Source organism: Mizuhopecten yessoensis, unplaced genomic scaffold (assembly GCF_002113885.1).
Source record: "Mizuhopecten yessoensis strain PY_sf001 unplaced genomic scaffold, ASM211388v2 scaffold11009, whole genome shotgun sequence".
In the NCBI taxonomy this organism is placed as follows: Eukaryota; Metazoa; Mollusca; class Bivalvia; order Pectinida; family Pectinidae; genus Mizuhopecten; species Mizuhopecten yessoensis.
The window spans coordinates 1384164-1409795 of NW_018408833.1; the positions used below are offsets into that span (position 1 = coordinate 1384164).

General features: G+C 36.5%; 1 protein-coding gene and 1 long non-coding RNA gene across 2 annotated transcripts in view; both read left to right on the forward strand.

The window, feature by feature from the left end:
• Positions 1–25632, forward strand: part of LOC110464568 (von Willebrand factor D and EGF domain-containing protein-like) — a 104294-nt gene that overhangs the window by 26861 nt on the left and 51801 nt on the right. The window lies entirely within an intron of this gene.
• LOC110464556 lies at positions 9031–14962 on the forward strand. The gene is made up of 3 exons (XR_002464507.1): positions 9031–9183; positions 10872–10964; positions 11644–14962. It is a non-coding gene; the product is annotated as an uncharacterized LOC110464556 (long non-coding RNA).

Consider the following 25632-nt stretch of genomic DNA (forward strand, 5'->3'; position numbering starts at 1 on the left):
AGAACGTCGTCATTGATTCTATGATTTTCACATCAGTTATTGTCTCATTTCATCATAACTTGACCTTAGCGTATGTCACCGGTTGCTCAGTATTTCATCATTTTTACTATATCCGAAAACCTACAATACAGGACAATACAATAAATACATTCACCCTCATATATTTACACAATAAATACTAAAAACACGTCCGCGCCGGCCGAGGCATCGAACCTCTGATGCTGACCGCTGTATATATATTATAAATATTACAACCACACGATAGTTGTTACATTAATACCGCAATACATACCAGGTATGACGTTCCTAGATTGGTTCAATGCTGGCGGCAATGTCTCTATAAGCCTCTATACAAATGTATCTCATATGAATAAATATAATCAGCAGAGCACAGATCCTTCTCTTACGAGTTGGATTGTAAAAACGACCACCGGGCAGTAAGTATTTACCCAGTAGCCGGGATATAGTGGCGGTAATATAGGGTGATTTATACGTGCAAAGGACAGGTCCAAGTTCTACGTCGTAAGTACAATTCAGTCAGAATGTTAAAACAGGACATAGCAACACAGGAACATGCATTCCGAACTGATGACGTCACATATACTTTTTACCAGACGGGACAATTCATTGTACACTGGTATACAGACAGTTGACAGCACTCGTTACCAACATATATATACACACAGCGTATATATAACCGGGTTACACGTATTTTATTAGTCTTATAGATAGATTTAAAATTTACTACACTGCTTTATTAAAAGATTATATTAAAATATTCAAATATATTGCTAATATAGAGTTTTTTTATAATAGACCTACCACTGTAAAAGCTTCGCTCTCCTTATAGGTTCACGCGATGTATCAGACATGTCGGTTAAATCAGGCTGGACCTACATGCAACTGCGGAGTGGCAGTTAGAAATAACGATGCTGTATTCGTCGCAAACTTTTGCGATGCAGAAATTGGCTGGTTTACCAGTGGAACACAATCCAATCGATATGTAGAGCAGTCATTCTGTGACGACACCAACATGATAATTAACAAGAACGGTAAAAGCTATACGGTAAGTAGTTATGCAACATTGTTTTGTATTAAAAAAATTGTGTTCAGTATTCAACACTGTTTATCTTAAAATGCCACTAAAGAAAGCATTTCTAGTTCAACGCAAGAGGTGTTGTAGATTACATATTTTTTACAGTTTAAACAGTATGCTTTAGAAACACATGTCATATTTGCTTGTTTATGGATCAATTGTCATTATCAATAGCTAATTGTTTTCATTTCAATTGGTATAGCGTTGTTAAGTAGTAAGAAAGAAATGGCGAGAGAAAATTAACAAATGAAAATATCGATTTATTGGATTTATATTCTACAAGAACTTTAATTTTAAGAAAAATAATTTCATCTTTAACTGTAACTAAAGAAACTAGCATTTGCTTTGAAATTAGTTTCCAATCAGTAAATTTAAATGAAATGTTAACACCAGCGTCAAAAGGTGAAAATTAAAGCAAATCGATATGTTACATAAAATGTTCCTAAATATAATTTTGATGAATCAAGATTGTAATTTATCACTTCAGAAATTAAAATATACGTTGCTTTATTTTTAGATTACACTTCCTACGGGAACACAGATTTCGTTTGGTTACTCCTTTTCATCGTGGAACGATAGAGTAAATATTAACGGTTTATCTATCAAGCCTTCTCTTGCTGATTGGAAAACGTCGTCGGGATTGTGTGGATATTTGGATGGTAACCAAAACAACGACTTCAGAACTAAGAATGGTGGGACGGCAAATAACGAGGAAACATTTGCACTTGATTGGAAGTTAGTATGGTGTCTTACAATACAGTCGTTGGTATATCGTTTAATCATAATACGATACTAATTATGAATTATTGTCTTATAATAATGAATATGTTTTATTGATGGAAGATCGTTGTTAGTTTCAGATCATCAAGGCTAAAATCAATGAGTATGTTAACAGCTTGTGTTCGCATGTTACCAACAAGAGGTCAATGACCACGTTTCGCAAAGGGACAAAGTTGATTTTATAATTTGAACAACTTGCTGCTATCAACGAAATTATAATTGACTTTTTCTTCGTCGTATTTCAAATGTCGTTGACAGATAAAATGAAGCAACCAGGATGATTGTTATTTAGAATTTATATCACCAATGGCCAGTATGCTTCTTCAGTGCTGAAGTGTATGGTATCAACTATATTTGTTTCAGGATAGTGTTATGTTAGAGAGTGTATATAAACAAATGCTTTATTCTTTTCATTGATGATATATTTGATATCTTTTTTTTTTGAAAGTCAATTTAATGTACTTATTTCTTAATTTTGTTATTAATATTATTGGTACAATTTGTGTTATGTTTCAGGATAACTCAAAACAGCGAGAGTTTATTTGGTGATGTCAATTTGCCAGATGCAAGCATAAATTTGCCGCGATATTGTAAATGTAGATCGAACTCAACTTCATATTAAGATTTCAACAATACGATAGAATGCTCAATCAAAACAGAAACGGTGCTGTGCTCATATACTGATACTGATAGCTTTTTTAAAACCTGTGATGAACCATCCAGAAGAAAGCGTTCATCTTCACATCACAGATATAGACGATCTTTAAGCAAGCAAGACAGCCCGTCGAAATTCAAAATCGTGTTTACATCTGATGCTGATGACGTACCTGTGGTAAGAAGAAATAGACACCGCCATCTGCTGTTCAAGAATGACACGATGCATACCATGAAATATGTTTCTCTAGATATAAACGTAACATGTCTACGACGATATTTTCTGTAGTATATGTTGATTATACGTGTGTCTTAATATCTATGTAAGGTTTCCTCATAATGAATCCCTGTCCGATTAATATATGGTGCTATATTACGTTGAAAGAAATATATTTACAGACTGGTAAAAGTTTCCTCGGCATATTATCACCTTGGTAGCGTTGTCAAATTATGACCGAATATATTTTGTTAGCAACGTATCACGAAAAAGACAAAGATTTCAGTTTCACTTGCCATTTCATTGAAAACAATTCGTCAACTAATAGAGCATACAAAACAGCACAACCTTCGATTAATACTTATTACAGTTTTGCAGGCTAAAAATGTCCAGGTTGAGTTTACTTCTGGGTCATATATGACTGTGTTGATGGTCACAACCTCTGTATTTTCTACAATTGTCGTATATTCCAATCCTGAAAATTGTATACGTGTTGTCTTAGTTTGTCTGATTCTTAACCGTAAACTCCTAGCATACTTTAAAGCATATTTTTCTAGAATGTCAGTTTTGTTCTTCAATAAGAATCATCAGTTTGGAAATATTTTTTATCAAAATTTTACTTCAAACACAAACAATGTATTTAGTAAACACTCAGTCATAGCTTGACAAAGGTCTTTAAACGTTGGGATACGTTTAATACGTACATTGTTTGTGTATAAAGTAAAACTTGAATATTTTCAGTTTTGTCGTTTTGGTGTACTTGTGCCTTCATCAGTGTCACCTGCGATCTCATTTGGATTTTAGTCATTATCTTGCACCGTCATTAGTCTCGTTCAACCAGACTCTTGTTGTCTGCGCAAGCTACGCCGAACAGAGACTCTGGTCAAACCCAGTGATATCGTTTTGTCGTAACGATGCTTACCAGTCTTCTGGTAAATGTTTTCATTGGTCAAAGGTAGACTTACCTGTACGTGCATTCCTTAAGTATTCGTGTTTTCACTACTATCGAGAAAAATGTAAGAAAATGCTTCAAATCTCAAGAATGATTTAATGTATTTTCATTGTTCACGATATTTTTTTCGATAATAGTGAATACACGAGTACTTCAGGAAAGCATGTACAGGTAAGTATTTTTTCATTAATTTCATTATTCTTTGAAATGTTTTAATGGCGTTGACATAAAGTTCAGAGACGTAAGTACTCTGGTGATGGTAATTTTAAAGAACTGTGTTTGACCAGACTCTTATATTAGAAGAATATAATGTTTTATACCATAGAATTACCAAACCAATGAATCTTATTAAAATGTTTTAGTTTATTAATAATAACATACGTCGCAAATTTGCAGAAATGCAATTTTGAAAGTATGCGGTTTTTTATTGTAGCCTCCGACGTGGAGAAATGGGTGGAGTGAATCTTTGGCTGATGAAGCTTGCAGAACATTTATTCAGAATCAGAACTTTTTGAAAAAGTGTGAAGAGGTGTTAGAGGCAACAGCCAATGACAATGAAGAAGGCGTTCAATCCTGTATCAGCGATATCAAGGTACTCCATGTGAACACCATTGTTGATATCTTAATATTATAAATCGTGGTGCACTCTTTGTCACAATGTTAGATCTAAGTTGTTATTGTTATGGCTACTTCGCAGTTATACCGGCATCATAGACCAAAGGAACACTTTACGTGCACACTAAGACTCGTAAGTATCAAGGAACACTGTATTTTTACACTAGAATACAAACTGTGTAGTTTGGCCAAGGGAAGAGGCAAATATCTATTGTTTTTGCATGATCCATCAAAGATCAAGGTCAATCTTACTTCAAAGTAGAACGTTTCCCATTCGAAACAAAATTCGAACAAATGATTCTACTCAGCTAAGGAGTCAAGGAGAGTCATATTTAATTATAATATTGTTTGTCAAATGTCAAGGTCGATGCTACTATAACAGAATTTTCTGCAAACTTGCATATAGCACAAAGCTTCTTATTCAAAATGCAATGGATTGCTTTTCACAAGCACAGCCCTTCATTACAAAAATTATTTTATGTAACAATATTGCTCGAGGAGTTTTCTTTCCTTGTCGGCTTTCTAGTTTAAATGTATTGGAACTTTCAAAATATGATAAATTCATATTCACAATAATATTCGACAATAACAACAGTTTAAAAGAAACAACCTTTTAGGAATCAAAACATTGCAAAACTTAGCTTCTAGGCTTTGAACTTCAAATATGTACATCCGCAGTAGGTAGTAAAAGAGGAAAACAAATTATTCATACATATATGAGATATGTGTTATACAGATGTATAATAAACTGAACTGTTCCAGCTAATGGGAAACACAGAGTTTATGCAGTCTACAGCTGATAATCTGGCCAGAGGTTGTCGAATGACAGCACTTAAGCTAGAAAATCTCACTCAGACAACAGCTGCTGATGGTACAGCAGGTCAGACAGTGTTGGACGTTATGTTGGATCTCGACTGTAGCAATAACTGTTCTGGAAACGGAATATGTCAACAAGGTCAGTCTTGTATATAAACACATACTGATCTATGTTAGCTATGTGTACCTTGTATATTCATTAATATATGTGTGTTTATCATCTTATGACTAAATTCAGAATAGCTCATGTGCCATTTATACCAGTAAGAAGCGAAAATTAAAAACGTAAAAGTACAACCACCTACAAGCATTCCGATAAACAACATACCCATCATATAAAACAGGTTACTCTTTATTTAACCTTCTAGTTGAACAGCTTTTGGCGATAACTAGCTGAAAATCAACCGACCAAATGAACTAATTTACCCTAAATGTTGAGCCGCCCTGTAAAATAATGATATCCTAATTCTTATAATAATTGCTACATTGATATTAAATATTCCTCTGCTTCTCGTTTCCGGCTACGTCACGACGGCATGCACTGTGACGTTGACATTGTTGTGGTTCAATTATCTTATTGCCTATTTGCTATATTCCAGGAAAATGTCAGTGTTTTGGTGACTATGAGGGAGGTGATTGTTCCGACAAACCGACATTGCCTCCCGTTGTTTCGTCAAGGACAAACCCAGGACTGTGTAAACGGGATGTGTACGCTTGTAACACCTTCCATATCTCAGGATCAAACTTTGCACAAGACAATATGACGTGCAGGGCGGTCCATTTTACGGTGAGATATATATATACTCATATATTTGTTTCACAATAAACTCACAAATATTGACGAAGGTTATGTCTCAGATGTGCAGTTTTACATTAGAATATCTTTGCAAACTGGATGAGCATCTGTTTGATAGTTATGCACCCGTGCTCTCAACATCTATCTGATAGCAACTGTAAGAATGAAAACAACAGAACTATGTTGAAAACGACAGAACTAGGTAATTTGATAGCCGGGGAATATATCAAAGGTTAATAATATGATTTAATCACGTCATTAATAAGGCATACAATTTATCAATGCTATTTTGTCTTCTTTAAACCTTGATTTACTGCGAAAGAAGACAAAAGAGTGTCAGTAATATATTTGTATATCAATAAATTACTTTGTGAGATTAACATTTACAAATTATCAGATCAACACAATTCATCGATACAGCCAAGTGATTATCTTCAACTGGCAATCGTTAACGCAAATATCTTGTCATAAATGCAAATACAAATAATTCGTGATACATCACATTGCTAGTAGTTAAGTTTCAGAGAGAATAGAATCCACAAAGAAAATGTGTAAATCGACAAAATTGTTGATTTTTTTGAGGACGAATACATCAACAGAGTATCGATATACCAGTTGGGAATAACAAAGGAAACACTCTTTTCTTCTGGGATTGTGTTTTGAGTTGTGGAGCCGAATTTCTGCAATGGTTTACAAGAAAAGGGTTACCCTTCGTATCTGATAATAACATTTCATATCAAGATATGTTGATAACGATTTACCGTTGAAAAGCAAGTATTTCCAGATCAATCTTCATCATATTAGTCCTACAGAATTCAAGATATTATTCTGAACTCCATGTTCCCACCTTCATGTATTAATATTACTGTATAATAGATATTTATAGGTCATGCGGGTTCGTGCTGCATATTATAAGTTTGAGGCCCGGATAATTCACGAGTTAAAATTGTTTTCCTTCGTAAGTTAGATTTGTGCTTCATCCCAAAATATGAGCGCAATGTATTAAATACACAAGTATATTTGTTCATCCAGCAGTTAGGATATTGAGTACCCGTCGCAGCTGTACTGGGTTTAATTTACTTATTTATATATCTGTGGCAGGGTCAATTTTTACAATAAGGAATTATCTTTTCTCTTCTATGTGATGATAATGAAGACGTCATAGGCTTTTACTGTTTTGTTTCGTATATTTGAGATTAGATCAAAGACAGCGGTTACAATTTGACTTCAGCAAATGATACTTTCCCAGCCAAGTCCATAGGGGGCGGGTTCGGCTGTACTTGTACACTCAGCGACACATTGAGGAGGAGAAAGCGTTCTACAGACCAGGATGACTACCAGGACAGGACAAAGCGTTCCACAGAACCTGTAGTGGCAGAGGGATTTTTTCTGAGTGTGTCTAATGATGGAGTCGCGTTCAGTGCTGATATAGTCGTCATTATTTTCGACTCCTGGTGTCAGAATTGTAATACAACAACTATCTCGTGCGTCGAATTCGTAAGTAGTATTTAATTTAGTTTGAGGTATTTTGTATGGAATCGCTTTCTTATATATTTGACGGTTTGACAAAGCACATATTTTAAAATGTAAAAAAACCCTTTTGGGTCACGGCAACGAACATTTGATTTATAGAAGAAATAATTCGAGAAAAAATTGGATTAACGACGAATTGGTATTTCTAATTTTGTATTTCATTTCATTTTGATTACACCACGAATGCTCCAATTTTTAATACATTTGCAAGTTGCAATCTTTAGTGATACATTTTTCCCAATCGTCAGAAATAGAATATTTACTTATTATAGATGGAAAAAATGGTATTTCAGCTGTCCTTCGATCTGAATTCAGTAATGTTTACAGGAATCTCTGCCTATTTAAACATGAACATTTATTTAATAATTCCATTGATAACTTCTCCGTTAGGGAATATGTGCTTTGTATTAACATCATTGAAAGTTCGTCTTACTCCTGAACTGTTCTCTAGTCATATCAAAATAAATAGATAAACTAATATATTATTTTCTGTAAATATAGGTCAAATTTATGTAGAATGAATGCATGTGCCTGAAAAAGTTATATGATACTTTTAAGTTCAACTCATTATCGTTTTCAGACTTCTTGTATTACAACGACGCCCTTACCAACAACAACTACTACGTTGCCTTCAACAAATGCCACAACACCAACGGAAACCACTACTGAGCCTACCACAACCACAACTGAGACTACTACAACCACAACTGAGCCAACTACAACCACAACTGTGCCAACCACAACCACAACTGAGCCCACAGAAACAACCACAACTGAGCCGACTACAACCACCACAATTGAGCCGACTACAACCACAACTGTGCCAACCCCAATCACAACGGAGCCGACTACAACCACCACAACTGAGCCAACTACAACAACAACTGATCCCACAACTACAACCACAACTGAGCCCCCAACTACAACCACAACTGAGCCCACAACTACAACCACAACTGAGCCAACAACAACCACAACTGAGTCGACTACAACCACCACAATTGAGCCGACTACACCCACAACTGTGCCAACCACAACCACAACTGAGCCGACTACAACAACCACAACTGAGCCAACTACGACAACAACTGAGCCAACTACAACAACAACTGAGCCAACTATAACAACAACTGAGCCCACAACTACAACCACAACGGAGCCGACTTCAACCACAACTGAGCCAACTACAACCACACCTGTGCCAACCACAACCACAACTGAGCCGACTACAACCACAACTGAGCCGACTACAACCACAACTGAGCCCACAACTACAACCACAACTGAGCCCACAACTACAACCACAACTGAGCCGACTTCAACCACAACTGAGCCAACTACAACCACAACTGAGCCCACAACAACGACCACAACTGAGCCCACAACCACCACAACTGAGCCAACAACAACCACAACTGAGCCGACTACAACCACAACTGAGCCCACAACTACAACCACAACTGAGCCGACTACAACTACAACTGAGCCGACTACAACCACAACTGAGCCTACAACAACAACCACAATTGAGCCGACTACAACCACAACTGAGCCGACAACAACCACAACTGAGCCTACAACTACAACAACTACTGAGCCAACAACAACCACAACAGAGCCAACCACAACCACAACTGAGCCTACAACAAATACTGAGCCATCTACAACCACACATGAGCCTACTACAACCACAACTGAGCTAACAACATCTTCTACTGGCGGAGGTATGTAATAAACCTTGCTTTCAATGATTAATATAACAGTTGTTGGTTTAAACGTTACAAAAATATCTTTTCACGACATATTTCTTAATTCGTTTAAGTCATGTCTGAGGCTAGCGTCATCTGTAGCGGTCATAACCTCTTTATATTAGGATCTCTTCAGAAGTGATTTGAATATAAAGGATTCAGACCCAAGACCTACAACTTTAAGTCCTTAGAAATTGACTCCCTTGGTAACGACCCGGATAGGCATTATGGTAAGCAAAAGATAAACTACTCACACCCGCACCTATAATCAAACAGTTCAAGCCGTCTGCTTGGAAGTTCAGAAGCCTCTGTTCTAATTATCACAATTGATATAAGCTGTTTACACTCACCAGAAAAAAGGCAATTTTCTGCAGACCGGTATATTGTTGGTAAACACTGACTCGGCCACTGCCCATTTTCTATTTGTCAGTTAACAGTGATGTAGAGAGTAACTGGCTCATAGGCAATATCCATATTGTTAGTTTATTACATGGAAATAAATAGCGACTCTGTTGCTTTGTCGAACATCATGAATTAACATTTACTTACAATGACATAGACCCAAGATGACCGGCATTATTTTCATTGATTTTAAGGGAGTGGCCATGACTTGTGTAATAGTCGGTGAGACAAACGGATAGATTTCCTATCCATTTTTTTAAATTGGCATCTATTATGTTTTTCTCAAAAGGTTTTCCTTAGTTTATTTTGTTGTATTTCGCACGGATTTTGAGTGTGGAATTTTTTTTTGTACACAATGTGCTTAATACCTTTTCAACTTTTAAGTTTTGATTTTGTCCTTCTGTGTTAACAATATTGTGCATTTTGCATCTAATTTGAGTTTGGACTCCTCTGTCCTTATATGTTGACATTGTCTTACATTTATTGTTTCACCTTGACATTATTGTTCATCTTGCGTTTAATTTGAGTTTTGACTCTGTCCTTGTTTCTTGTTACTCGAAAATATGGTACACTTTGTATACATTGATTTCAAGCTTGAATTATATTCTCGTATTAGGACAATGGTACAATTTGTATCGAATGTAAGTTTTTATTTTGTCCTTATGTGTTATCAATGTGGTAATTGTTTATTTTAATTCAACCTCACAAATGTGAACGCAGTCAACGCATTGAGGCTGTTGGTGTTTCAATTCGAAATAATGTTTGAAGTTACCTCAATCTTTGATAGCTCTCAAAATGTCCACCACACTTGTCTGAAATTAGTATTTGAATTGAAGTAAACACCCCATAACAATATATCTGTACCCATATGCTTGCTATTCCTATCTTTCCTATCTACCTTCTTGATTCTTAGGCATCCGTCCTCAAATGACCCTGGTGAGGACGTTAAACCCCAAACAAATAAATGATTGCCACACTTTTTCAGACTGGTTCTGTTTTGATATGCTATAGACATTTAACTCTATGATATCTGTGTTGTATAAAGACCAGCTACACTATTTTGAAATAAGTAATGTTACGATCTAAATCAGTACTTTCGATCTGATTTAACCTTCATCCGGTCATTGGTCAGAGTTTATGTCATAAGGCATAACGGTAAGTACGCACACAATAAAGAGTGAAACGTAAATATATTCTACATTGAAGTGATACACGTGCTCTGAAAAACAATTAAATATCTTCATTTTATATGTCCTTTGAAGGTAATTGGAACACTGGAGTAATAGTCAGCGCGGTCATTCTGGTATTGCTGTGGTGTTGGTGCTGACCAAATTCGTCCTAACTTAAACGAAATCGTACGTATATGTACAACACACATGAATGAAATCAAAGAACAAAACGTGAAATATGGGATACTAGCTTAGTGGAGTCTGTTTATTACAAATCATTTTAATATTGATATCCTAAGTAATATTTTTATTAATCGAAGAATAGAAGAATTGAAACAAAAATGAGTCTCGAATATTTGTTTTTATGAAAATCGAGTTTTGATTTGGTTTTAGTGTTTCGATCTTAAACCAGATGTTACGCTTGCTTGAGAAAATGAGAATAGTATAAAACATTTATTATGTGTGTCCCTGATTACTTTGAAACTTGTATTCTGGTTGAGTAAACTTCATCAAATTTCATTCTTTAGGTGAAGGTATATCATGCACTGTCAAAAGGTTAGAGTGATCTATTTGATATTTATCAGCATGAGCATCAAACAAAATCAGTTTCCGGCCGTAAATTCAACTATTCTGAATTTCATGAAATTCTATATACATTGTAATAGGAAATGTTGGGGTATTGTAGCACGATGTCAACCAATTAATAAGTGCAAGCTCTGGTTAAAGATTGATACCAGGTCATGAGTTGCATCAGTGCGAGCCATAACGCAACAAAGTGCATCAAAATAAACGTCAACAAAAAGGTCTTTATAATAATAGAACACTTATAAATCGATAATCTATTTCTAAACCAATTTTGTTTCAGTGCCGCGGCAAAAAAGGAGAAGCAATATTCAGATACACGGGAGGTTGAGGATAACTACTACAGGCGATACACCTATTGGGAGCATAGCAGAGGTTATCCGAGCTTCGGACGTTCCTCTGGATCCAGTCGTATACAGACCCGTTTTTATTAATGACTACAGCTGTGTGATAACTTTGAGATTTGGTTGGCTAGCTTTATTTGACTTTTTGTAGTACATGTGCTTTAAAAGAGGAAACTACGTGATGCATAAATACTAAGTTTTTGTCGCATTGTGTTAATAAGCGCGAAAATATTCACACGCGAATAAGCATTGAAATATGTTTCATATTCTTTTTAGATGAAATAAATATATTTCAGGATTGCTGCAAATGCGAAAATTTCAATACCACGATCGCTTTGAAGAGTCACCAAGGAAACATTTGCAAAGCAAACATGTACACTGTAACAGTATTTGGAGTTTAAACTCAACATAATTAAGAAATCCCTTTGTTTCTATAAACGTTATTTTATGTTGTACATATTAGTTTTTGAATCGCATCGTTCTATAACATGTCAATAACATAAAGAGTGCACATACACTCTGTTTATCATTGAAAGTTTCAAATCATAATTGTTATCCCGCATTGCTTATGTTCGTACGTTCATATTATTAATAACAAATTGGAATAATAAGATACATTTCCAATAAAGCGCTTCGTTGAATACAACAATTCAGCTTTTCGTTGAATAGAACAATTCAGCGTTTCATTGAATATAACAATTCAGGGCTGCGCTTAATTTCGGCGTTTTTTAATAGATTTAAAAACCCCAATGCTTATACGAACAACGAACATTGCAACTTGAAGATGTTGTTTGCCAATTTGTTGTCACTAAAATATCCAATGATTGACTATATCTACTAAGCACTTTGCCAAAGGTATAGCGACATTCTACGCATTTTATCAAATGCTCACATTTATATCAAGTTCCATATCTATAAATTTCATTATATATTTGCATGTTAATATTGATAATACATTAGATATGCACTGACAGTGCAATGCATATATTTTTCCCGTGTGGAGAAGTAGCGAGGAGTTTCACGGTCTGGTTTCGTTTGTCTGTTCACCGAAGTAGATGCATTTTAGGAGTCTTCAGCCTCACCCTCTATGGTGAGGTTTGGGTGAGGATGGTGAGGCATTATAGTAATGATAGAAGAAGGAGGGTGAGGATGGTGAGGCTTTAAAGTACTGATAGATGAAGGAGGGTGAGGTTAGTCATGCTTGTGAGGCATTATATTGAAGACAGATTAAGGAGGGTGAGGTCAAGTAGGATAACGTACCTGAACTGACAAGGTCAAAGGTTAAAGCTATTAGACAGATGTTTTTACTTAACATGTTCATTCATCCGGAAAATCCTCATACAAAGACCATATTCGAGTGAATGTCATAATCAAGTTTAGAACACTTTCTAAGGTGTTTTGTATAGAGAAAAATATGTTTCTATGTTATCTTATGTAGGGACCTGCCTGTTTTACAAATAAGACGCTACCTAGACAACAGTCTGTGTGTAAAGTCCACGATCCTTTATGTGACATTTAAATAAAGGGACTCTCTTGCAGTTTTCATTATCATCTATAGCACCCTGTACTGATTAGTAGCAGATTATATATGTATTTCTATATAAGTGACAACCTCGAGTCTACAATTTGTTCACATCCAATTAGACAACTATCAATCCAGATAATCACTGCCAGTCTAAACGTTTTCTTCGATATGAAAAAGTGTAGTAAAGCAAGATATTATGTGAATAACCACACCAACTCTTCAGATATGAATAACAGCCATTTATTTGTTAATCATGCATTATTTCGCTGTAACATGAACATCGTAAGGCCTACACGTTGTATGCATTTCAAAACATCTGATCTATAGCATAATTTAAATGACCATACTAGTTTTCAGATATAAATAATCTCTTTCTTTAATTCATGTAATTTCTAATATAAAAGAGGTATTGTGGTGTACGCATTCCACAATTTGTTATATTCTAGCATTATCTTTTATTTAATAGCATATAATCAAATAAATGTTTCTAGTTTATCACATAATGGTCACATAAATAATTAATTGCTGACCAAGTGTCAGAATAAGTGACCTAACACTGACCAATCAGCAACGCTAGAGGTGAAGTGTCTCCCTCAAAACAGGAGAATAAAACTAGTTTGCTGAATCATGTACTTTAATTAATCTCGTGTAAGGTTGTTCTTATTTGTCAGGTGAAATAGAGAACATTCATTCAATTGAAATATAAATAGCATCACGGAGTACAATTTCTAGTGATTAATATGTTTGATAAAGGAAATGTACATCGATTTTGTGAAAAACCTGAGGATGAAATTGATTACAAATTAACTATAGAAACTCCAGAGAGTGAAAATAAAGTACAAGTTGAATTATCATTCAACAGAAAAACGCAGAGGTTAAACATATGCACAAAAATATTTTGGAGCCAGTGCAGATAATTGATCCCGAACCGAGAGAGTTTATAGACTTGGAAACGGTTGAAGTTAAAAGCATGATTTGATGAACCAAAATACAGTGTTTGTTGCCTTAATTAACTTATGCACCATTACCGCAATGTTTCTTAAAAGACAATCAAATTCAAAACGAAGATCTTTGAGTTTTTTGTTGTTGTACATAAACACATATATATAAACATACGCATGACCATACTAGTTATATATATATATATAATCTTCTAACAACTTTCTGCATCGTTTATTATAAATAATACAAAGTCTCATTTTTAATAAGAAAACTTTAAATCATTGAATGAAATTAAACCATTGTTAAAATATTTAGTTATTTAAAATATCAAAAATATAACATGAATTCTTCTTAACTCTCGACTTTGTTGTGTTCAATCAGATCCCGTTTAATTAATATTATTTCAAGGTAAAAATGAGGCTTTGCTTTATCTGATGTACAATTCATATAGATACATTGAAAACATGTAATCGGTTGTTGTAATAATTTTAGAGTTATGTTTTGCAATACAAGACATAAAGCTACATGTATGTCTACTATTAATGTGACGTAAACTTTACTACTTCATCATTGCTTTATAGAAATTATAACTAAATAAATACATTGTAAAAGGAATACATAAAGTGATATGAGGCTTTTTTCCTGATGTACAATACATAGAGATACATAGTTATTGAAACGTATAATGAACTATGACATAATTTTATTGGTTAAATTTCGAACTAATTGCAGTAGTTTTGTACATGATAAATAATTTCTAACATTTACAAAATATCTATTATTAAAGTCGTGTAAGCTTTACAACACCGTCTTTGTTTTGTAATGGCCGAAGGCATAACTATCGCAAAAGTTTGGAAGAATCCAGCGCTTGTCGTCAAAAGCACATAACCCAGATTTGTTGATGTTGTACACGTACATGTATACATGTGTTTTCCAAAGTAAAAGTTTGCGGGACGGCTGTTGAAAACTAAACATTTTAGCGCGGAGTCCTACAAATTCTGCGATAGGCTTGCCTGCGGTTTCGTCTTTAAAAAGTCCAGGTATATTTTTTTGTTGGTCGAATCGTAACAGAAGTGTTCTATTGGATAATCAGACAAGTCAAATAGGTGTCTATCTTGCAACATATTCGCATAGATATCGTCACAAAACACGTGTCCAAAAACTGTCAGTGTCAGTGAATAATAACTTTATTCCGTCTCCATATTTCGGTTTGAGATATTTGTAGTAAAACTCGGACATGATACATTTTGATAAATCTAAGATTGCTTGACCAACATACACGGGTTTGTTAAAAATTAACTTTACTTTGACGTTTTCTTCACCCGTCAACTCCTCATTGAAAATGGCAAATCTTTGAAAAGAAGGTTTTGCGCAATACTTTTTTAGTTTTTGTTGTCATATGGGCAAGTTTAAAATCTACCCTGTTACGGACGTTCTCCGTGGTTTTGCCAAATACAGAGTTGTTAATCAGTTTTAAAAAATCCTTCTGGAAATCGTTTGTTACTATTTTGCGCCATCGAGTATTGGCCTCTATGTATTTCTTCGACCATGGAACTTTTGTAACTGTCAGGCCTAGATCTAGATAGAGTTGTAAGTTTCTATAGTGACATATGTAATTTGTTTTGTTGTCACGGTTTGGGATCAACTTTTCTGTTTTTAAGCGGCCATCTAGCATCGAATCCGTATGCTTATCGCTCGGATAGCTCTCTCCACAGTGCTTTGCTTGTGGGAGATAACTCTTCGTCCGAGACAATTGTACGTTCGGGAGCCAAAGGGTAATCGCTCATTAAATCGTGATCTTTATCGTTCACTCCTAGATCGACTTCGAGGGTATATCCTACGTCGCCGTCTTTAGGTATTGTCGACGTCTTCTACCCAACGAAAATCGCCTACTGGTAATGGTTCTGCCATGGCCTTTCCATATAGATTGTTGCAATCTGTATACATGATATACTAGTCGGGATGGGAGGGATCATCAGATTCGGGGATGTAGGGACTGTTGGCTTTTGCGTACTTATTAGAAACCATCGAAATACCACCGCGAACTTCGTTTTCAAAGAACAGTGAGTCTGTGAGTAATTCTAAGCAGACATCCGCCATATGCAAGGCTGGCTACCTACCATGCCAGTCCGGGGGCGGTGTAAAAGTGGGGCGGCTTAGTGCCGAAATTTGACAAAATCATGCAAATGATGATACAAGCATAGGATTTGACACATACAATCTTTAGGGTGTACTTTAGCATATTAGAGGGGTAGCCAACATATTTTTGTTTTTTTTCACGGCGGCCATCTTGAATTTATAATTGACATCATTTTGCTCAAAAGTGGAGATTGAAAACAGATCCACACATTTTTTAACGAGATATAGGTGATGATAACTATTTGAAACACAACAAAATGACCTGAAAATATGTTAAACAGACAGGAATTGTAAAATTAAATCACCACTTCCGGTAAGGGTGGAAAAAGTTCATACAATCGAGTAAAATAATGGGGGTAAAGATATGAGATAAAAATTTCCGTTTGATATATAGGTAATTATAGGTAAAGCTATGCAGGAAGGTCGAATGATGTATTATTCTACCATATTTTCTGATGTATTTCGTTCTAACAGCTACAGGAACACAATGTTGTACAGGTCAAACCAGCTTTATAACACTTGCATCTACCAGAACAAGTTTTCTTGCATCCACATTTGTGTAACTCCTGGCACGATGCTGCAATGGCTGCTAATTGTGTCCAATTGGGAATCCACAACTCATCTGCTGTCTCCTTAACCCATCCCCAATCGCCCGGATTATGTAGATGTTGTTCATGTGTGACTGCCTGTTCCCATACATGGCCACCTTGATATGCAGCTCGTTTGGTGTGTTCAAGCAGTGCAGCTCTGGTGGGCGGAATTGTGTCATACTGTCTTTGTTTGTGTGCAAACAATTCAAGCCTGCATTAATTGATATCAAATGTTGTAGTTCTGTCGTACATGTACATAACTACAACAAATGCCTCTATCAACTCCATATCAGCTTTACTGACCTATGCAGATTTCTTACTCAATCGCCCAAACACCTCGATTACGTCATCAAGTATGTCCCTCGTCTGCCATGCCGACTTCTTTCCCTTTCCATGAAAAGCGGAGACAGTATCACATCCGGTGAAAGCATGAAAAATGGCAAAGCCGCTTATTTAGGACCAAGAGCATGATCAATTTCGTGAATCGGAAGCCATCGCAGGTATGTTTCTTTTCCAAATGCAACCCAAAGTTTTTGGGCTTGGGTTGTGGTCTATGTTGTCGACCGCAGCTGTGGTGAACACTTTGTCCATTAATAAAGGAGGACAAACCACACCCTCATTCAAATAACGTTCAACTACAGCTTCACCTAGTTTAGTTGATATTTCCAGTACCCGATCATAAGAGATGCATATCCCATGTTGAAATAATGTATCTATAAGCTGTCTCTTCCTGGTTTTTGCAAAGAGTAATAGTCCAAGATACACACAAAATGGTGTCTTACGATCAGCTGAATGTCTGTGTTGTACAGGAACTTTCTGGGTGTTTGGATGGTAATTAAACATTAATAGTTGGGCCAGAGCTAAGTCGGACTTTGTAGAAACGTTGTCTAACCGCGATTTAATATCAGGTCCATGCTCTATCATTTTCACCAACTGTTTCAAAGGAGGTGGTATGCTGTCATCGATATCTTCAGAGACCAAGGATCCAGAAAATGCTGTCTTCTTAGTATGGTGGCATTGTAATCACAAGCAAACGCGATAGCTGGTCATTATATCTTTTTCAAACATCAAAAGGACATCTCTGCCTTTTGTGTGTGCTTCTAGTGCTGGCATCTTCTGCAAAAGCTTGTCCTTCAGGCGCGTAGAATTTACCTGTGCAAAAGAAGAACCAAGTTGTGTCAATCTTTTCTGAAACTGAGCGGGGTAGGTACGTATTAAGAACCTGATAGAGGTGAGTAGTCTACGATACTTACGTTCAATTTCAGTATTGTTTTTAAAATCCAACTAGATCCTTTATGGATATATTCCTCGAATGAGGCAAACATTTTCGGATATACACTCCTTATATTTGCAGACCCGTTAAGACTGCTTTCGTCCGAAAACTGATGTGTACCATTTTGCTGTTGTCCGCTACTTTCCTGGTTTCTTTTAGGTTATTCCGGCAGCGACCGCGGCGTCTCCACATCCGGCGGTTCCACATTCGGCAACGACTGCAGCGGTTTCGCGTCAAGCGGTGATTGAGCGTGCTCCTGCAAAACTTTCCACGCATATGCCACTATGTACGTACACATTTTGTTTCGTCTTTGATGTTCTTGGGTAGGGCTATATCCACTAAAGCAACTTTCCAAATTCCATCGAGATTTAACAGAGATTGGAAATGTGCTCGAAAATGTACGGTATTGTTTTTTGGAAAATATGTTTAACTCTTATCACTGTGAATAACCACATAGTGTGGCATCTTAGGCTCTCGTGACATCTTTGATATCCCTCTCTGCAATCCATTTGTTATATCTTGAAGGCCAGCCTTCAAATTTTACAAGCCATTCAATCTGCCCTCCTCTTTTACGTTTTTTCAACTTTTCTTCGATGAACCATAGCGCGTTCTCGTCTTTGTCGACTCTTTGCAATTCCGATTGGTAAAAGTTTCCTTTTATGTGCTCGTTTAAAAAATCAATCAGTCGGTACTATGGAATACCCTGACGTAGAAAGCATTTATGTATTTTTAAAATTTCGGAAGACCATTGTTGTTGATAAGCTATAGTGAAAGTTTGCTTCAAATGTGAAGTCTTACGAGACTTCGAATCTTTAATTTAAACAGTATTTTACTTTTGACTTTCGTATTTGTTTTAATCTGTTTCCTTGACTTTATATTAAGATACAAAAAGGTAAATATATCGGCTTTATTTGAATCGTTTACATCTTCTGGAGATATGCTGTTTAACGATCTGTGAGGTGTAGCGTTGTAATTCCCAACAAAATCTTGCAACTTGTCTATGTACTTATAAGTCCTATATTTTGTGAAATACCTGTACATCATCGTCTTGAGCGTCCTAATCAACCTCTTGGAATAATAAGCTTTTGTTTCATTCTGACTGGTAAAATAATGAACGTCATGTTCTTGAGACCATTTTCTCATCAATCCATTGTTTGTCTCGCCTACATTGTCACTTCGAATACGTTTTGGTACTCTACTTCTTTCAACGATTTTTTTTAAGTGCATTGAATACATCTCTGACCATTTTTGTTTTTACAGGTTCAACCCATAAGAAACGAGTGAACACGTCAGTGTCAACTAGAAGAAACGATAGCTTGAAATCTGCTTCGAAAGGGAGGAAACGTCTGCAAGATCTATATCGTTTTGCTCGTAGCGACCCAACACTTCTGACCGTGCTCGCTTAAATGAACGTCTTGGAGGCTTCTGTAAACTATAATCGTCGAGACTTTGGATGTATCGTCTAATTTTACAAAGACCTGGCGATTTCAATCCTTGTGATTTCAATATTTGATGTACTTTTGTGGGACTGAGTAAGGCACCGCCGTTCTTTAATTCATAATACACCGCATTTATGCGTCTCCTCTCCTCTTCTGCAATCTTTTATTTTAAATGAAACAATATAGTATTTTACAGCGTTTTGTTATTTAACCGATCCTCTTAACGAATCATGAACATGGTCATCTGACTGATTTCGTCTTTCCATTTGTCCGTTTTAGGCTCACTCATTCTCCATTCGGCGTTACATAACTGTGATTTGGAGGCATTCCTCACACTTCTTGGAATGCTTGAGTTTACGGTTTTTTCGAATAAAGTCACTTATCACATTTACGTCATCTACACTGTTAAAGGCGTCCTTTATACAACATTGGTGTTCTTCTATGATTTTCTGAAATGGTATGCATATACCAGTCTTAAGAGAATCACAGCAATTTTTATATAATTCTCCGATAGGCATTTTCTTCGGGTTTTTTCTATCAAATAGTTTTGCAGTCTTTTATTAAGCAAGTCTGTGTTTAATTCTATTATGACACATGTACGTATTGGTATGATCTTTAAACATGATAACGTAACTCAAAATGTTGTATTTAAATGACGAACATCATCTGTTGAAACAGACAGTCTTTTAAACAACCTCACATGTTCCGTTTTGATGTCGTCAAAATAGTTCCAGTGTTTTAACGAAACACTACACATAAAACAAGTGACGCAGTCTTCAATGTTGGTATAGAGAAATCCGTTGCTTGCAAGTTGATATGGTGAATGATGATTGTGTTCGACCAATTAGCAAATGTATCTATGCGATTGCAACACTTAACCATCTATGGATACCGTTGTTGTATTAGATCATTGTTTATAACATGACGGGCACTGTCATTCTCACAGGACACAATAATACCTCACCATCCTTACCCTCCTTCATCTATCATTATTATAATGCCTCACCATCCTCACCTTTACCTTTCTGCCTCACCATACTCACCCTCCTTCATCTATCATTACTATTCTGCCTCACCATCCTCACCTACCTTTCTGCCTCACCATCCTCACCCTCCTTCATCTATCATTACTATAATACCTCACCATCCTCACCCTCCTTCAGCTATCATTACTATAATGCCTCACCATCCTCACCCTCCTAAGTCTATCATTACTATAATGCCTCACCATCCTCACACTAACCTCACTGCCTCACCATCCTCACCCTCCTCCATCTATCATTACTATAATGCCGCACCATCCTCACACTAACCTCACTGCCTCACCATCCTCACCCTCCTTCATCTATCATTACTATAATGCCTCCCCATCCTCACTCTCCTTCATCTATCATTACTATAATGCCTCCCCATCCTCCCCCTCCTTCGTCTATCATTACTATAATGCCTCCCCATCCTCACCTTAACCTCACTGCCTCACCATCCGCACTCTCCTTCATCTATCATTACTATAATGCCTCACCATCCTCGCCCTCCTTCGTCTATCATTACTATAATGCCTCACCATCCTCACCTTAGCCTCACTGCCTCACCATCCTCACTCTCCTTCATCTATCATGACTATAATGCCTCACCATCCTCACTCTCCTTCATCTATCATTACTGTAACGCCTCAGCATCCTCACCCTAACCTCACTGCCTCACCATCCCCACTCTCCTTCATCTATCATTACTATAATGCCTCCCCATCCTCCCCCTCCTTCGTCTATCATTACTATAATGCCTCCCCATCCTCACTCTCCTTCATCTATCATTACTATAACGCCTCAGCATCCTCACCTTAACCTCACTGCCTCCCCATCCTCACCCTCCTCCATCTATCATTACTATAATGCCTCACCGTCCCCTCACCTACCTTTCTGCCTCACCATCCTCACCCTCCTTCATCTATCATTACTATAATCCCTCCCCATCCTCACCCTCCTTCATCTATCATTACTATTCTGCCGCACCATCCTCACCTACCTTTCTGCCTCACCATCCTCGCCCTCCTTCATCTATCATTACTATAATGCCTCACCCTCCTCACTCTCCTTCATCTATCATTACTATAATGCCTCCCCATCCTCCCCCTCCTTCGTCTATCATTACTATAATGCCTCCCCATCCTCACTCTCCTTCATCTATCATTACTATAATGCCTCACCATCCTCGCCCTCCTTCGTCTATCATTACTATAATGCCTCACCATCCTCACACTAACCTCACTGCCTCACCATCCTCACTCTCCTTCATCTATCATTCCTATAATGCCTCACCATCCTCACTCTCCTTCATCTATCATTACTGTAACGCCTCAGCATCCTCACCCTAACCTCACTGCCTCACCATCCCCACTCTCCTTCATCTATCATTACTATAACGCCTCAGCATCCTCACCTTAACCTCACTGCCTCCCCATCCTCACCCTCCTCCATCTATCATTACTATAATGCCGCACCATCCTCACACTAACCTCACTGCCTCACCATCCTCACCCTCCTCCATCTATCATTACTATAATGCCGCACCATCCTCACACTAACCTCACTGCCTCACCATCCTCACTCTCCTCCATCTATCATTACTATAATGCCTCACCATCCTCGCCCTCCTTCGTCTATCATTACTATAATGCCTCACCATCCTCACACTAACCTCACTGCCTCACCATCCTCACCCTCCTCCATCTATCATTACTATAATGCCTCACCATCCTCGCCCTCCTTCGTCTATCATTACTATAATGCCTCACCATCCTCACCTTAGCCTCACTGCCTCACCATCCTCACTCTCCTTCATCTATCATTACTATAATGCCTCACCATCCTCACCCTAACCTTACCAAAGAGGGTGAGGCTGAAGACTCCTAAAATACATCTACTCACCGAGCTGTCGTCTAGTGATTTAGATTAACAATAAAGTCAAATGCACCGTTGATATAGATATGATATTTAGTCTTCACTATTTAAGCATTATAAATGGTCATAACCTTACCAACTTGGAATTTGAATGTGTGAGTGTGGACAAAATGTAGACAAATGTGGACAAATGTGGACAAAATAAGGACAAAATAAGGACAAAATAAAAAACAGAATCAGCAACATCTGCATATTTTGACAACAAACATATTATTTCGTACTTGTTTTAATAAGTTAAGTCTCAAAATACAACCTTTCATATTGATTCATTAATCCATCTATCTATTAATATAACCTTAGTTTCAAACTTCTTAAAAAAATCAAGTTTCAAATACAACCCTTAAAAAGTAAAAAAAAGTGTATAGAAAATATTCCGATGATAGTATGAAGGATTCTTTACACGATTTATTTTTTTATAAAAAACACCATGACGTCGACGCGCATCGAACCCCCGTCCACACACCACATAAACTAACGTTCTACCACTGTGCCATGCAGGCCTGAGTTAAGAGCGGATACAAAAAAAACGTTGTTGCTCCGATATCGATCGATGATAGTGTCGTAACGTTCGACAACCGTGACATCATCTAAAGCTTCCCGTACGACCCTGACAAACTCAGACATTGACGACATACTCTTCATCACCGAATCACAAGACAAGCTTATTCAACCCATCCACTCACCTTCACCAACGCCTGCACAGATACAACAGCAAGCAGACATGTACAGGAAGGAACGACAAAACATATCAAACAACAAAAAGCGCAATAGGAAACAGTATCTCCAAAAAAAGTATAGACAACGACGTGCAAGCGGTCAGTAGATATATATATATATATATATTACACACAACCCTGTAAGTATATTGTCCAAATAGATTCACGTATCTTACTTTTTTTATTATACTGTTAGCTAATGTATAATTGTGAATTGTCTACGTTTTAGCTATTTTTTTCAGTTCAAATACGGACGCAACACCACCTGCTACAACACCTCCCAGAGCACCACCACACACACTTCCCACACGAAAAACGGTCATCTCAATTTAATACTAAACTCGAAAATATTTAAGTTATTAGTACTTTTTAGATCACATCAAAAATGTGGAAACCTTTGTGATAAATTTACGCATTGAATGTTTTAGCAAATATTGTTATAGTCCTTTAACACACATTGCTATTGATGACAAACTTAATAAAGTCCGGGAAGTTTTTCAGCAATACAAATGTGCTATAGGACCATAACAGTATTTGCTAAAATATTCATTTTTTTATTTACATTTTGACAGAGTAGTTATGATTTATTAAGTTATTTCGAACAGTTTTTGAAGAGCAAATTAAGTGTTGACAACAATGAGATTGATGACATTACAATAGCAAATATTATTATAGTCTTATTACAACATATGACTTCGCAATGCATTACAATGGAAAGATGCAGAGCAAATATAGATATATATTGGTGAATTCAGGTCAATTTCAAAAATACTTCGTTCGTTGGAATTGAAACATTAAATTTAAATTTAAATTTTCATTTGGTTATTTGATTTTCAATAAAAACAGAAAATAACTAATAGTAGTGGCAGGATTGAAGGATGACGGTGTTTGTAATCCCTGGATGATTTGACGACCGCATAAGTAGCTGTTTGATAGTTTGATGACCTTATAAGTAGTAAATGGGTCGTTTGATGACCTTATAAGTAGTAACTGGGTAATCTGATGACCTTAACAGTAGTAACTGGGTAATATGATGACCTTATAAGTAGTAACTGGGCAATATGATGACCTTAACAGTAGTAATTGGGTAATCTGATGACTTTAACAGTAGTAATTGGGTAATCTGATGACCTTATAGTAACTGGGTAATCTGATGACCTTAACAGTAATAACTGGGTAATCTGATGACCTTAACAGTAGTAACTGGGTTATATGATGACCTTATAAGTAGCAACTGGGTAATCTGATGACCTTAACAGTAGTAACTGGGTTATATGATGACCTTATAAGTAGCAACTGGGTAATCTGATGACCTTAACAGTAGTAACTTGGTAATCTGATGACCTTAACAGTAGTAATTGGGTAATCTGATGACTTTAACAGTAGTAATTGGGTAATCTGATGACCTTATAGTAACTGGGTAATCTGATGACCTTAACAGTAGTAATTGGGTAATCTGATGACCTTATAGTAACTGGGTAATCTGATGACCTTAACAGTAGTAATTGAGTAATCTGATGACCTTAACAGTAGTAATTGGGTAATCTGATGACTTTAACAGTAGTAATTGGGTAATCTGATGACCTTAACAGTAGTAATTGGGTAATCTGATGACCTTAACAGTAGTAATTGAGTAATCTGATGACCTTAACAGTAGTAATTGGGTAATCTGATGACCTTATAAGTAGTAACTGGGTAATATGATGACCTTATAAGTAGTAACTGGGTAATATGATGACCTTATAGGTAGTAAATGGGTCGTTTGATGACCTTATAAGTAGTAACTGGGTAATCTGATGACCTTAACAGTAGTAATTGAGTAATCTGATGACCTTAACAGTAGTAATTGGGTAATCTGATGACCTTAACAGTAGTAACTTGGTAATCTGATGACCTTAACAGTAGTAATTGGGTAATCTGATGACCAATCTGATGACCTTAACAGTAGTAATTGGGTAATCTGATGACTTTAACAGTAGTAATTGGGTAATCTGATGACCTTAACAGTAGTAACTCGGTAATCGGATGACCTTATAAGTAGCAAATGGGTAATATGATGACCTTAACAGTAGTAAATGGGTAATCTGATGACCTTAACAGTAGTAACTGGGGAATATGATGACCTTATAAGTAGTAAATGGGTCGTTTGATGACCTTTTAAGTAGTAAATGGGTAATCTGATGACCTTAACAGTAGTAACTGGGTAATCTGATGACCTTAACAGTAATAACTGGGTAATCTGATGACCTGAAAAGTAGTAACTGGGTAATATGATGACCTTATAAGTAGTAACTGGGTAATCTGATGACCTTAACAGTAGTAATTGGGTAATCTGATGACCTTA